This window comes from Hyla sarda, chromosome 2, assembly GCF_029499605.1.
Source record: "Hyla sarda isolate aHylSar1 chromosome 2, aHylSar1.hap1, whole genome shotgun sequence".
Classification (NCBI taxonomy): Eukaryota; Metazoa; Chordata; class Amphibia; order Anura; family Hylidae; genus Hyla; species Hyla sarda.
Window position 1 is genome coordinate 72419994 of NC_079190.1, and position 17059 is coordinate 72437052.

Here is a 17059-nt window from a genome sequence, read left to right on the forward strand (position 1 = left end):
TGGGGATGCAATCTAAATCTGGGTGGAGTCCTACTCCGTTCCACTGCCAGTGTGACGCTCATGGGGGTATGATCGGAAACTGACTTTTTACCATATTTTATCCCTTTCACCAAAGTTGATGCTAATTTCTTAGTTATACAATGGTCCAATCTGGATGCTGTCATATGGGTTTTACTATAACATGTATTGGCCCTTATTTACTAAGAGTGTTGTGTAGGTTTCTTTGTGGGTTTTAATTCCCTACAATTTTTTTTCCACAGTATTTACTAAGGTTTCCCTACATTTTCCACTTTCCCTACACTTTGCTTTTTTTTTTACACATGCTCTGATCTTCAGCTCAAATCCACCACATATTCTGTGGAAACCTTATTAAATATGTTGCTTTTTTGTGAAAATGTCAGGAACATGCCCCTTTTTGGTGACCCCGCCCCATTTTTTTTTTTCTTTTACTGGCGACCATGTCCCTTTTTTGGGATTTCTTAGCAAAATGGAGAGTTACTGTGTTTTTTTTCAATTGAGGCACAAATTCTGGTGCAAAATTTGGCGCAGACAGAATTTCTGGGGCAATGCGCCAGAATCTGGCGCACAACCCGACAAAACGGGATCGCAATAGTAAATGAGGGCCATAGACCGTTCTCCCTGGATATAATTTTCTCCAAGTATCACACCAACCCAGTTCCTCTACATATCTCGCTAACAGTGTCATCTTGGGGCTTTTCCCAACTGTCCCCCCTGTCCTGTCCAGCCCAGGGTCAAAAACTGAATTGAGTTCCCCATTTATAATCAAGGGTATCTCCTCTAATTTATTAATAAAAACAAAAAAGGCCCTGAGACCTTGGACAGAGAAGGATGGAGGTATATAAATAAATGCCAAATTTAATTCACGTTGACTGACCCTACAATGAATAAAGACATATTTGCCACTACAATCTACCTTGACCTTGAGAGAGGAGAAAGAAAAAAAAAAAAGGAGGGCCCCCATTTACCCCAAAAGCCTACTGAGACTGGCCCACCCCTAACACCCCCCCCCCCCACACACACACACACACACACACACACACACTCACACACTCTGAACCTGGATTGCTCGGTGCTCTTACTGTCACCTGTTAATCCATGTGCCCAACCCTCAACCCGTCCCGGCCCATTTCATTGCCTCCACTAACCCGTCCCGGCCCATTTCATTGCCTCCACTGCATCCTGAAAGAAGAAGGTTTTTTTCTTTAAACACCACCCTTAGTTTAGCAGGAAACAATAAAGAGTATTGAATTTTAGCATTAAAAAGTCTTCTTTTCACATCTCTAAAAGTCCTCCTGGATCTTTGCGTATTTTTAGAAAAATCTGGATAAATGGCAGTATTAGAACCATTATATTCTAAATCTTTCATCCCTCTAGCCGCTCTTAATATTAAATCTCTATCTGCCACCGACAACAATTTAATAAACGTAGTCCTTGGGGCATTCCCAGGTGGTAGTCTCTGTGAGGGTACCCTGTGGGCTCTCTCAATGGAGAGGTTAGGAGACAGTACCATATTGGAGAAGGTTTCCTTCAACCATTTGATACAGAATTGGATAGGATTTTTCACTTCAGGCCCCTTGGGAATTCCCAATATAGGAAGATTCCCTCTACGCGATCGATCTTCAATATCGTAGATTTTTGTCTGGAAGAGCAGATTTTGTTTACCCAATTCTTCAATCTTCTTCTGCATTGCTGATATATCAGCCTGTACACCCAGGACCTCCTTCTCTGTGTATGTAATTCTGTGTCTGATATTCGCCATCTCATCTCTCATTACTGGCATTTCTGTTGTAAGCTTGCCTAGATGTGTAGTTAAGTAGTTAACTCTTTTATTGACATATTACAAGCTTGTATCTCCTTCATGGTATTATGCAATGTTATGTTCTGATCCCCTTTACTCTCCATATCCTCCATTACTCCCACCTCCTTTAAAATATCAAATCTCGATCCTCTTCCTTTAGGGGACAGATCTTTCACATTTCGAGTTTTTGCAATAGTTTGAGATTTCATATATTTGTCAATTCTGGCTGATGTGGGCGGTGCCTTAGGCGAGGTATTATTGCCCGATCTCCTATGATCTTTAGGTTTAGGAGGCATTTCCAAAACTTTCCAAATTATACAACCAGTTTCAGGCAATCAGTCCACTCATCAGCAAGACAGATGAGAAGAGATTTCTAGTGGCACAGGTTCCTTCACCCTATGACAAATTAATATATATAGATATACTGTAAGTCTAAAGGGAATTATAATCTGGATTTATCCAACCTTAGACCATGTGGCTATTCAACAGATGATTTTCCCCTTCTCCAGAGAATAGCATATAAACGGTGAAATGAAGATCTCCTGAAATTATCTTTCGCCCACTACATCTAGAGGAGGGAGGGAAACAAAATTACGTTACAATCATCTAATACTTTTATTCTTTAACCTTTTTAGTCCAAGACCATAACATTATGATTTTATATATTCCATATCTCCTAATACTATATATTTAATGCAGTATGTCTCGATCAAAATTGCACCATCTCCTCCAATCTGAGCGTCTTATTATTTGATCATAACTAATTAGTTAATTTTTAATTTAAAAATCAGTTTATTTTCAGGCATGACAGAGTCAAGTTTAAATAGAAAAAAAAAACAGTGTTCCATTTTGCCTCAGCTAGTTAATATGCAGTCAATATGCAGAGGTAGTGACCCTTTAAAAGCAGTCTCTTATCCAACACTGATAGCAGCAAAGGATCCAGGTTCCCGGCACTCTAACTTACTGTCACATTCACCACAATTGATTTCCAGGCGTAACAGAGTCAAGTTAAAAAAAAAAAAGGAAAAAAAAACAATATTCAATTATGCCTCAGCTAGTTAATATGCAGAGGTAGTGACCATTTAAAAACAATCTCTTCTCCAACACTAATAGCAGCAAAGGATCCAGGTACCCGGTACTCTAACTTACTGTCACATTCATGGCGGTTCTAGATATCATTTTTCCTCCGGGACCATTACTGTCTATCCTCCTTTATTACCTGTCCCTCTGCATGCATGTCCTCGGCTACTTCCCTTCTGAGGTGACCGGATGCCCGCCAGGCTGACGCAGCTGCCCTCTCTCTCAGCTTTTACCTTCACTGTATGGCGCAAACTATCGTGTTTGACGTCAGCAGAATCATGTGGGAGATCATGTGAGGGGTCATGTGGCATCAGGTAAGGTCCTTGCCGCAGGTCCTTTCACCCAGAGTCCCCCCAATCTTCAGGGGCTCCAGCCGCCCCCCATCTCTGACCAGGCGCAGTGACAAGCAGCCTGGTCCGTCATGCAGTCAGGTGACCACACGTCCTGACGTGCCGGCGTTCCCTGCGCCTTCATGTAAATACTTTGACTCAGAAGCCTAAAATACCTCTAGCATTTACTATGTGTTCATACATGTTCTGTTATTATTATTACTGGAATTATTTATGTATTATAATTATATAACATCATCAATATAGTATTTTCTTTTAGTTTATCGTAATATTTGAATGATTGGATATATTTATTTTCCTTACATTTGGAACAATACCTGGATGCGATGTACAGTACAGACCAAAAGTTTGGACACACCTTCTCATTCAAAGAGTTTTCATGACTATGAAAATTGTAGATTCACACTGAAGGCATCAAAACTATGAATTAACACATGTGGAATTATAGACATATCAAAAAAGTGTGAAACAACTGAAAATATGCCATATTCTAGGTTCTTCAAAGTAGCCACCTTTTGCTTTGATTACTGCTTTGCACACTCATTCTCTTGTTGAGCTTCAAGGAGTAGTCACCTGAAATGGTCTTCCAACAGTCTTGAAGGAGTTCCCAGAGATGCTTATCACTTGTTGGCCCTTTTGCCTTCATTGGGTTCAGGTCTGGTGACTGTGGAGACCAGGTCATCTGGCGCAGCACCCCATAACTCTCCTTCTTGGTCAAATAGCCCTTACACAGCCTGGAGGTGTGTTTGGGGTCATTGTCCTGTTTAAAAATAAATGATGGTCCAACTAAACGCAAACCGGATGGAATAGCATGCCGCTGCAAGATAATGTGGTAGCCATGCTGGTTCAGTGTGCCTTCAATTTTGAATAAATACCCAACAGTGTCACCAGCAAAGCACCCCCACACCATCTCCTCCATGCTTCACGGTGGGAACCAGGCATGTAGAGTCCATCCGTTCACCTTTTCCGCGTCGCACAAAGACACGGTGGTTGGAACCAAAGATCTCAAATTTGGACTCATCAGACCAAAGCACAGATTTCCACTGGTCTAATGTCCATTCCTTGTGTTCTTTAGCCCAAACAAGTCTCTTCTGCTTGTTGCCTGTCCTTAGCAGATATTCTACCATGAAGGCCTGATTCACACAGTCTCTTCTTAACAGTTGTTCTAGAGATGTGTCTGCTGCTAGAACTCTGTGTGGCAGTGACCTGGTCTCTAATCTGAGCTGCTGTTAACCTGCGATTTCTGAGGCTGGTGACTCGGATGAACTTATCCTCCACAGCAGAGGTGACTCTTGGTCTTCCTTTCCTGGGGCGGTCCACATGTGAGCCAGTTTCTTAGTAGCTCTTGATGTTTTTTGTGACTGCACTTAGGGACACTTTACACCTAGAATATGACATATTTTCAGTTGTTTCACACTTTTTTGTTATGTCTATAATTCCACATGTGTTAATTCATAGTTTTGATGCCTTCAGTGTGAATCTACAATTTTCATAGTCATGAAAATAAAGAAAACTCTTTGAATGAGAAGGTGCGTCCAAACTTTTGGTCTGTACTGTATATTATTGGGGGTAATATTTTCCTGAATCTTTGTCATGTATACACTACCTAAAGCACTTATAGAGCGATGTAAAATAACTGTAAGTTGTGAACTTTGAGAATATCATGGTTTAATTTAATATTTTAATTGAATATTTTAAATACTGTATAACAGTTCAAGAATCTTTAAAATAAATAAGTGTATTGGCTTGAATGAATGGTCATATCATACAGATCAACAATGTTGTATTTTTGATGATAGCTTAGTCACTATGTTATTAATGCAGCCAAAGCCACAAGTTACCATGAGTTTAAGCCTATGGGCCTGAAACACGTTGGAAGAATTTTGCACCTTTGATCCTTGTTATTCACACATATTTAGATGCTGGACAGTATTTCTACTTTCCAGAAGTTAAAAGGGTCTTAGTTTTATTCTTGTCCACTGCTGTGTAGCCTAAGTTACTTTGCCTTCTAATACATTGAGGGGAAAAAAGGTGGGATGTTGGAGTTCATCTGCCCCATTCTATGAAAATGCCAAAGGAGTCGGGCTAGATCTTACCCTTCCATTTTCCATTCAGAACAGTTGTCTTGGCTGAGCTGAGCATTGGTCAACAGCTATCCTATGTGTATAGGTACCTTAACATGAGAAAAATGTGCAATGCCCACGGATATGGGCCCACGGCCCATGGACACAAGTGCTGTTGTTTCTAGAAAACCTGATTTTAAAGCTTCGAGACACAAAAGTAGCCTGAAAACAATATTATTGGTCACTCTGGAAACAGTATGTGTAAATAGCCAAACTAGATATTCTATTTATCACCCTATCTAAATATGATCAATATTTATAATAATAGTTCAGGACTACAGGTAGACAGCTGTGTTGATCTTTCACTTGGTAGCATGTGACAGTATGACACTCTTTATTTGTGCTGCACCACTATCCATGATAATCTGATGCCAGAACTATATATACTATGTACTCAAGCTCTAGTCCTCCAATGGCTTTTTAGAATATGATAGATTTATTGCTCATACATTTGCAGCCTTAGGGAGTGACTCAGGCTGACAAGCTCTGAAATAACAGCTTTGCTGTAAGTCTGAGTAAAGGTCATTTCTCATAAGGCTCAAGGTAGTTACAAAAAACCAAGGTACAATCGCACTGCCCACTATGCAAACATATATGTTGTACAGAAACCTTATAGCTGCTGCCTTGCTCAGCTCCAACTCTTCGCAGCCCATATACATCATACTGAATTAGTATTGTCACACAGTTCAGATATACTGTGGATATACCGCAGCGCAAATGTGTAGAAGAATATTTATGCTGCACTAAAACTAGTGATGTCTAGGGGTGGAGTACCCCTTTAACAGTGGTTGCAGCTGTATCCAACTGCTTGTCGCAGCAAGGATGATGACAATAGGTATGGCATGTGAATGCTGAGGGGGAACCATATTGAGATGACGCTGCTTTCTGAGAACCTTGATGGCCATTAAGGAAGTGTGTTCTGTGGTCAGATGAGTCAAAAATTGAAAGTTTAGAAATGTTATTTTGGTTAGAACTAATCACAACATTCCAATACAATGGTACGACGGTTTAGGGCTATTTTGTTGCCATAAAAACCAGGACAGCTTGACATACAGTTATGGCCGCAAATGTTGGCACCCCTGAAATTTTTTGAAATCTAACAGAAAAGAATTGCAGTAACACATGTTTTGCAATACACTACATATGTTTATTCCCTTTGTGTGTATTGGAACTAAACCAAAATAGGGAGAAAAAAATGCAAATTGGACATATTGTCACACCAAACTCTAAAAATGGTCTGGACAAAATGATTAGCGCCCTTTTAAAATTGTGGAAAAATAAGATTGTTTCAAGCATATGATGCTCCTTTAAACTCCCCTGGGACAAGTAACAGGTGTGGGCAATATAAAAATCACACCTGAAAGTAGATAAAAAGGAGAGAAGTTCACTTAGTCTTTTTATTGTGTGTCTGTGTGTACCACACTAAGCATGGACAACAGAAAAAGGAGAAGAGAACTGTCTGAGGACATGAAAACCAAAATTGTGGAAAAATATCAACAATCTCAAGGTTACAAGTCCATCTCCAGAGATCTAGATTTGCCTTTGTCCACAGTGCGCAACATTATCAAGAAGTTTGCAACCCATGACACTGTAGCTAATCTCCCTGGGCGTGGACAGAAGAGAAAAAATTGATGAAAGTGTCAACGCAGGATAGTCCTGATAGTGGATAAGCAGCCCCAAACAAGTTCCAAAGATATTCAAGCTGTCCTGCAGGCTCAGGCAGCATCAGTGTCAGCACGAACTATCCGTTGATATTTAAATGAAACACTATGGCAGGAGACCCAGGAGGACCCCACTGCTGACACAGAGACATAAAAAAGCAAGACTACATTTTGCTAAAATGAACTTGAGCAAGCCAAAATCCTTCTGGGAAAACGTCTTGTGGACAGATGAGACAAAGATGGAGCTTTTTGGTAAAGCACCTCATTCTACTGTTTACCGAAAATGGAATGAGGCCTACAAAGAAAAGAACACAGTACCAACAATGAAGTATGGTGGAGGTTCAATGATTTTTTGGGTTGGTTTTGCTGCCTCTGGCACTGGGTGCCTTGAATGTGTGCAAGGCATCATGAAATCTGAGGATTATAAACGGATTTTGGGTCACACTGTACAGCCCAGTGTCAGAAAGCTGGGTTTGTGTATGAAATCTTGGGTCTTCCAGCAGGACAATGACCCCAAACATACGTCAAAAAACACCCAGAAATGGATGGCAAAAAAGCCCTGGAGAGTTCTGAATTGGCCAGCAATGAGTCCAGATCTAAATCCCATTGAACGCCTGTGGAGAGATCTTAAAATTGCTGTTGGGAAAAGGCGCCCTTCCAAAAAGAGACACCTGGAGCAGTTTGCAAAGGAAGAGTGGTCCAACATTCCGGCTGAGAGGTGAAAGTAGCTTATTAATGGTTATAGGAAGCGACTGATTTCAGTTATTTTTTCCAAAGGGTATGCAACCAAATATTAAGTTAAGGGTGACAATAATTTTGTCCAGTCCATTTTTGGAGTTTGGTGTGACATTATGTCCAATTTGCTTTTTTTCCTCCCTTTTTTTGTTTTGTTCCAATACACACAAAGGGAATAAACATGTGTATAGCAAAACATGTTACTGTAATCCTTTTCTGTGAGAAATACTTCAGTTTCTAAAAATAATTCAAGGGTGCCAACATTTACGGCCATGACTGTAATTGATCTGTATGAAGGTCCTTAGAGGGGGAAATTTATCAAAACCTTTGTAGAGGAAAAGTTGATAGGTTGTGATAAATCTCCCCCAATAGGTTTAGAATTTGGTTTGTATTTGAATTTAAAACTGACTCAAGCCCCTTTCCCAGTGAGTAAATGGTTTCCAGTTATAAGTGGTATACCCCAAGTTAAAGTACTGGGAGCAGTTTTATTCAAATTTTTTACTATTTAGATCTGGCCCTCCAAATATTAATCCCTTGAGGACCGGGGTTTTTTTCTGTTTTTGCATTCTCGTTTTTTGCTCCTTGCCTTTATAAAATCATAACTCTTTCAATTTTGCACCTAAAAATCCATATGAGGGCTTATTTTTTGCGCCACCAATTCTACTTTGTAATGGCGTCAGTCATTTTGCCCAAAAATCTACGGTGAAACGGAAAAAAAAAAAATCATTGTGAGACAAAATTGAAAAAAAAACGCTGTTTTGTAACTTTTGGGGGCTTCCGTTTCTACGTAGTACATTTTTCGGTAAAAAGGACACCTTATTTTTATTCTGTAGGTTCATACAATTAAAATGATACCCTACTTATATAGTTTAGATTTTGTCGTACTTCTGGAAAAAAATCATAACTTCATGCAGGAAAATTAATATGTTTAAAATTGTAATTTCTGACCCCTATAACTTTTTAATTTTTCCGCGTATGGGGCGGTATGAGGGCTCCTTTTTTGCGCCGTGATCTGAAGTTTTTAGCGGTACCATTTTTGCATTGATCTTTTTATTCATTTTTTATTGATATAAAAAGCGACCAAAAATGCACTATTTTGGACTTTGGAATTTTTTTGCACGTACGCCATTGACCGTGTGGTTTAATTAACCATATATTTTTATAATTCGGACATTTCCGCACGCGGCGATACCATATATGTTTATTTTTATTTACACTTTTTTTTTTTATGGGAAAAGGGGGGTGATTCAAATTTTTAATAGGGGAGGGGTGAAATGATCTTTATTCACTTTTTTTTTCCACTTTCTTTTTGCAGTGTTATAGGTCCCATAGGGACCTATAACACTGCACACACTGATCATTTACATTGATCACTGGTTTCTCATAAGAAACCAGTGATCGATGATTCTGCCGCTTGACTGCTCATGCCTGGATCTCAGGCACTGAGCAGTCATTCGGCGATCGGACAGCGAGGAGGCAGGTAATGACCCTCCTGCTGTCCTGTAAGCTGTTCGGGATGCCACGGCATACTTTCACTTTCACTTTAGATGCGGCGTTAAACTTTGAACGCCACGTCTAAAGGGTTAATAGCGCGCGATCAATGCCGCACGCTATTAGCCACGGGTCCCGGCCATTGTTAGAGGCCGGGCCCGACCCACTATGATGTGGGGCCATGACGTCACATGACATTCCAGTACGTCATGTGTCCTTAAGGGGTTAAGAAAACTACTCCTAGATTAGAAGGTATGTTTTTTTGGTGCAGGTTCCTTACAGCCTCACTTTCAGACTCACAATCCCCTAGTTTTAAAGCCCATTGATGAGCTGTCTTCAGCACCTGTGCTGATCTGGGCTAGTCTGGAAAAATCTGGAGTGTCCAAGAAGGGGAATCAAAGGCCCCACTACCAAACCTGCCTTTCATCTCCTACAAAAACCAGGCCTGGTAACAGAACTTACCAAAGTCCCTAGGAAGCTAAGCCCCGCCATGGATTTAAAGGGGTGCTCGGCCCCATAAGATGTCTGATCGCGGGGGTCCCGCCACTGCAGACCCCCGCAATCTCTCCTGCAGCACCCACTTGTCATCAACTGCAAGGAGTGAAGATCGCTCCGTGCTGATGACGATACAGGGGACGGAGTATCGTGACATCACGGCCCCTCCCCTTCGTGCCATCATGCCCTGCCCTCTTAATGCAAGCCTATGGGAGGGGGGTGTGGTGGCCACTGCTGCAGGAGAGATTGTGGGGGTCCCCAGCGGTGTGTCCCCTGTGATCAGACATCTTATCCCCTATCCTTTGGATAGGGGATAGGATGTCTAGGGGCGAAGTACCCCTTTAAGTATTTCTGAATTTTCCATACTTTCCCCAGCTTTCCCTGGATGAGATATGAGCTCCCTATAATCTGGCATTTACATACAACAAATACCTTGGGGAAATATAGTAATCCCCGACCACTATTCCTGTTACTGTCTCAAAACCTTTGATGTTAGTTTGTAAATTATAGAGCAGTATTATTCTTATGGATGTCATGTCATATATAACACTTAAATGGTTGAGGAAATATATAATAACGACATTATGGGATTGTGCTCAGTTACATGACACTATAAAGTTTGCTGTTTCAGTGGAATGATAATATAGGCTTGTTTCTGGTGTGATTGTGTCACGTGCAGGGAGGCATTGATGTACAGCGTCATATTTATACACACCTTTTTATAGGCAGACGTGGGAAGCCATAATTGTACTAATTTCCTTTTAGAAAGCAGTTACAACACAATAAAACAGGAACTGCTAGTACATGAGACATTCATGACATGATATCACGGTCTTCAGATCACATAGAGATCGGCTTATAGAAACGGAAGTAACAAATATAATCTTAAAATAAAAAAACACATATTGGCCCAGAAATATCAATCTGTCTGAAAAAAAAAAAAGTGTCTGATCTGTGTCACGGACAGATAGCAACCAATCACAGCTCAGTTGTTATTTCTGGTAAAATAAAAGATAAGCTGGGATTGGTTACTTTATGTCTGCGACATAAAATGATAGATTGATATATTTGGGTAATTGTGAATGTGTCAATGACTAAAAATAAACAAATAAACACTAAAACTGTTTTGATTATTTAAATCACATGACTCTGACTCCAGAAGTTGATGGGCAAGAGTAGCAGCATTCATGAGACACACTCACCAGGCCCTCCAGCTGGTTTTCTTAGCATATATATATATATATACTTTCCCAACTATTGGCAAAGCCACCCCCTGTAATAATGTAGTACTTCCGAATTGTACGTTGGGGCCAGTGGCAGATCCAGGGGGGGGGGGGCAACGGGGCAATTGCCCCCCCTGAGATTGCTGCCCCCCGCCCCTTCGCATGGTGGAGCCGAAGCTGTAAGCTCCCGCTCCACCATTCACTAACCTTGGCTGTCACACGCTGTGAGTACACAGCGTGTGAGCTGCGGGGACGTGATCCACTGCAGGCCGGCGCAATGACATCACATCATCACATCGGGGCCCGGAGATCCCGTCCCCCCGGCCTGCATACTGTAAGTAAGAAAAGTATGCTCAGAGATCAGGGGATTAGGGGGACAGAATATGTGCCACTGTTAGGCAGGGCCAGATTAACAATGGTGCACTTGGAGCTTGTTCTCCGGGCCCCAGGCACCCAGTCAAACAAGAGGGCCCCAGAATGTCTGACATTTTTTTTAAATAAACTCATTTGCAGCTTTGGAGTTCTCACCTCACCACAATCACGCTCTAACAACATCCCCCCCCCCCCCCCGCCGGGAAGTAGCACACGCCGGGACGTCACTGACGTCCTGTGCATGCGCCCATTGGAGAGGAGCGTGGAGGAGCGGAGCAGCGAACAGGATGTGCGCTGGCCAGCATGGTAAGTGACCAGTGGCACGTCAGCTTTGGTGCTCCGACCACCGCTCCTCCAGTCCCGGGACCTACTGCTCTATGGCCGGACCGGAGGAGCGGTGGTCGGAGCACTGAAGTGGGGCAGTACACAGGCATACAGCCTCCAGCCATACACTGTATATGGCTGGAGCCTGTATGTCTGTGGGGGGACTATACTGCACCTAATGTGGGGGACTATACTGCACCTAATGTGGGGGAACTATACTGCACCTAATGTGGGGGACTATACTGTACCTAATGTGGGGGACTATACGGTACCTAATGTGGGGGAACTATACTGCACCTAATGTGGGGAACTATACTGCACCTAATGTGGGGGACTATACTGTACCTAATGTGGGGGAACTATACTGCACCTAATGTGGGGGAACTATACTACACCTAATGTGGGGAACTATACTGCACCTAATGTGGGGGAACTATACTGCACCTAATGTTGGGGAACTATACTGCACCTAATGTGGGGGGAACTGTACTGCACCTAATGTGAGGGAACTATACTGCACCTAATGTGGGGGAGCTATACTGCCTACCTAATGTGGGGGGAACTATACTGCCAACCTAATGTGGGGAACTATACTGCACCTAATGTGGAGAACTATACTACACCTAATGTGGGGGGAACTATACTGCATGTAATGTGGGGGGAACTATACTGCCAACCTAATGTGGGGAACTATACTGCACCTATTGTGGGGGGAACTATACTGCCAACCTAATGTGGTAAACTATACTGCACCTAATGTGGGGGGAACTATACTGCAAACCGAATGTAGGGGGAACTATACTGCACCTAATGTGGGGAACTATAATACACCTAATGTGGGGGGAACTATACTGCATGTAATGTGGGGGGAACTATACTGCCAACCTAATGTGGGGAACTATACTGCACCTATTGTGGGGGGAACTCTACTGCCAATCTAATGTGGGAAACTATACTGCACCTAATGTGGGGGGAACTATACTGCAAACCTAATGTAGGGGGAACTATACTGCAAACCTAATGTAGGGGGAACTATACTGCACCTAATGTGGGGAACTATAATACACCTAATGTGAGGGGAACTATACTGCATGTAATGTGGGGGGAACTATACTGCCAACCTAATGTGGGGAACTATACTGCACCTATTGTGGGGGGAACTATACTGCCAATCTAATGTGGGAAACTATACTGCACCTAATGTGGGGGGAACTATACTGCAAACCTAATGTAGGGGGAACTATACTGCAAACCTAATGTAGGGGGAACTATACTGCCAACCTAATGTAGGGGGAACTATACTGCCAACCTAATGTAGGGGGACTATACTGCCAACCTAATGTAGGGGGACTATACTGCCAACCTAATGTGGGGGGGGGGGGGCTGTTCTCTGCCCCAGCGTGGGGGAACTATACTGCACCTAATGTGGGGGGAACTGTACTGCACCTAATGTGAGGGAACTATACTGCACCTAATGTGGGGGAGCTATACTGCCTACCTAATGTGGGGGGAACTATACTGCCAACCTAATGTGGGGAACTATACTGCACCTAATGTGGGGAACTATACTACACCTAATGTGGAGGGAACTATACTGCGTGTAATGTGGGGGGAACTATACTGCCAACCTAATGTGGGGAACTATACTGCACCTATTGTGGGGGGAACTATACTGCCAACCTAATGTGGGAAACTATACTGCAAACCTAATGTAGGGGGAACTATACTGCCAACCTAATGTAGGGGGAACTATACTGCCAACCTAATGTAGGGGGAACTATACTGCCAACCTAATGTAGGGGGAACTATACTGCCAACCTGATGTGGGAGGGGGACTGTTCTCTGCCCCAGCGTTCGCAACATTGTGTTTCGAACACTGGGTGCTGGCTGCGGGGGTCAACACGCCTCCTCCATAGACTTGCAATGAGGGGTGTGGTGTAATGTCAAGAGGGGCGTGGGCCTAGCAACATGATCCTCTTGACAATGCTGTAGCCACAGCGAAACATGTCGAGGGTGGCCGTACAGTTCATGTTTTAATTGCACACCACAATAGTGCTCTCTTTTAGTGTACTGCAGCACCATTCATTTCTCTATTACACAGACTGTATGTCTGGAATTACACTTGAGCCTTGGTATTTCTGCACTGTTGTGGATACTGTTTTTATCTCACAACTAGGGATTATATTTTAATAATACTAATAAAAGTTAAATTTTATGGGGGCTTTTCCTTAGAGGGGAGTATAATTGGAGGACCCCTCACCCTCCTTTGGGCTTTTTCAATTGGTGCCCATGACAGGAACGCGGCTGTGCAGATCTACGTCCCCATGACAGGAGCGGGGCTGTGCAGATCTACGTCCCCCCTGACAGGAGCGGGGCTGTGTAGATCTACGTCCCCATGACAGGAGCGGGGCTGTGCAGATCTACGTCCCCATGACAGGAGCGGGGCTGTGCAGATCTACGTCCCCATGACAGGAGCGGGGCTGTGCAGATCTACGTCCCCATGACAGGAGCGGGGCTGTGCAGATCTACATCCCCATGACAGGAGCGGGGCTGTGCAGATCTACATCCCAATGACAGGAACGCGGCTGTGCAGATCTATGTCCCCATGACAGGAGCGGGGCTGTGCAGATCTACATCCCCATGACAGGAATGCGGCTGTGCAGATCTATGTCAACATGACAGGAGCGGGGTTGTGCAAATCTACATCCCCATGACAGGAATGCGGCTGTGCAGATCTATGTCAACATGACAGGAGCGGGGTTGTGCAAATCTACATCCCCATGACAGGAGCGGGGCTGTGCAGATCTACGTCTCCATGACAGGAGCGGGGCTGTGCAGATCTACGTCTCCATGACAGGAGCGGGGCTGTGCAGATCTACATCCCCATGACAGGAATGCAGCTGTGCAGATCTATGTCCCCATGACAGGAGCGGGGCTGTGCAGATCTACGTCCCCATGACAGGAGCGGGGCTGTGCAGATCTATGTCCCCATGACAGGAGCGGGGCTGTGCAGATCTACGTCCCCATGACAGGAGCGGGGCTGTGCAGATCTACGTCCCCATGACAGGAGCGGGCTGTGCAGATCTACGTCCCCCTGACAGGAGCGGGGCTGTGCAGATCTACATCCCCATGACAGGAGCAGGGATGTGCAGATCTGCATCCCCATGACAGGAATGCAGCTGTGCAGATCTGCATCCCCATGACAGGAGCGGGGCTGTGCAGAGCTATGTCCCCATGACACAGTGGAAGTTGTGTAGTTCTTTTCTGACCACAGTGCTCTCTGCTGACACCTCTGTCCATGTCAGGAACTGTCCAGAGCAGGAGCAAATCCTCATAGCAAACCTCTCCTGCTCTGGACAATTCCTGACATGGACAGAGAAAACAACTTCCTGTGGAGCATACAGCAGCTGGTAAGTACTGGAAGGATTAGGATTTTTAAAAGTAATTTACAAATCTGTTTAACTTTATGGCACCAGTTGATCAAAAAAGTACCTGAGTACCCCTTTAATCGGATAGCAGAACCTGTGGGATTATTCTTTCTTGACCTCAGACTTTCCAGGAGGGAACCTCTCACGTCATTATCCCAGAGGGATCTTTGGTAGTAACCAGGTAACTAGTGATCAAGCAAGTGAATCTAGGGGCACAGTGTAATGGTGCTGCATGCTGGTCCTCAAAATGATTGTGTCTGGGTCTGTTACTGCAGCATGTAAGGCTGGTATCATACGGAAGAATTTCTGCATAGAATTTATAGCCAATACACTTCAATGGGATTCCACCGTCCCTTTCATACAGCAGAATTTCCACCACAGGAATTTAATTAAAGTGAATTGGCTATAAATCCATGCAGAATTCAGTGCAGAAATTCTTCCATGTGAAACCGGCCTTAGAGGTTGCTCCTCTACTAAAAAAAAAGAGGAAGAACTTTGCGGTAGAACACATAGCTTCAATTTCTTCACAACAGTGATAGCACCCATTTTATGGTTACAAAACACATTTGTCGCAGTATGATTGAGGATTTTAGCGGATACAGATCTCGCACCTCTGTGGGTCCTTGTTATCAAAAGGGGAAGCTTTATCAAAACCTGCAAAAGTTGACCAGTTGCCCATAGCAACCAATCAGAGTGCTTCTTTTATTTTTCAGAGGCTTTTTAAAAATGAAAGAAGTGATCTGAAACAGAAGTGAAACCTGCACAGGCTCTGATAAATCTCCCCCTAGGACACTATTTCTTATGGATTATCCAAGCATCCATAGCTGTGAATGAGCACACTGCATATTGCCCAATCCTGTGCACCAGGAGTATAGTTTCTGACCAGAGAGTAACAAGTTCTTTACAGAAGAGGGGTATTCTCTTTCTATAGAGAGCTGCACTGTAGCTTGTAGCAGCGGTTACATAGCAGAACTGTTGTAACAATAACTTCACACAGATTTTTCACCCAAGCCCAGCATTCTTGTCACAATTACTCCAGTTTCCACCAGCCTATTCTCTGCTTGCTATTCTCTGCAGACTATTCTCTGCTACTTTCACACTGCCGCTTGGCTCCCCCACAAATGGCCATTTAGGCTCTCTTTTGTTTTTTTGCCTTTAACGGCCATTAGTGTGACGGAGCCCAACGGGAGGCATAACGGGCACAGAGGATCCAATTCACAGGGGTTCTCTGATGTCCATTATTGCGGCCATTATTCCACTGGAAGATAGCGGGAGTAAAGATGTCGCAAGCAACAAAATTCTCCCGCTATCTTCTAACGGGCCCACTACTAGCGGTAGTGTGAAAGGATGGTTTCTCTTCATCCTGCACTACCAGCAGTGGCTCCCAAGTTCTACCAGTTCACCTGATACTTCCTATCAGCTCACCAGCTTATCCTAGGTGATAACCCTCGGGCTGTGCAGCTTCTCACACTCAAGGTATCGCTCTACATTCAGCCCACTGGTACGCTCTTGGATAGAGCCAGGCCTATGCTACTCACAGGCCTACTGTAGTCTCCACTGGCACCTCATGTGGTTAGGCCATACACACACTGTGGTGCCACAATATTCCCTCCAAAGGAAAACTCTTGTTTCCTCCTATTAGTATTGTGAGAAAGAGCGTAATGCCACAATTTACACCACTACATTGCTTTGGACTTACCTAGGACTTTAGAGTTATCTAGGCTCAAGCTGCTGTTGGCACCTCTTCCTGCAAGCCCAGTAAATCTGACGTATATGGCAGCCCTAATAACCAAGAGCTAACAGGTGTACAAAAAATGGATGAATAACACAACAGGAATACAAGTTGGTAAAGTGTCATACATACATTATTTTACCATTTTGCTAAAAGGTTGGGTAGAAGTGTTATGAAGTTTATTCCCATTATACGATCAGTGTAACTCCATATTATTTCAGTAAAG

At 43.5% G+C, this 17059-nt stretch overlaps 1 long non-coding RNA gene across 2 annotated transcripts in view; it reads right to left on the reverse strand.

Annotated features, from left to right (window-relative positions):
* Window positions 1-1153: 1153 nt before the first annotated feature.
* LOC130358600 (uncharacterized) overlaps window positions 1154-17059 on the reverse strand; it is a 56387-nt gene continuing 40481 nt past the window's right edge. For both annotated transcript variants that reach the window (XR_008889584.1, XR_008889583.1), the window contains 2 exons: window positions 16801-16897; window positions 1154-2387 (listed from right to left, as the gene is read on the reverse strand). This is a non-coding gene — a long non-coding RNA (uncharacterized LOC130358600). The remainder of the gene's footprint in view (window positions 2388-16800; window positions 16898-17059) is intronic.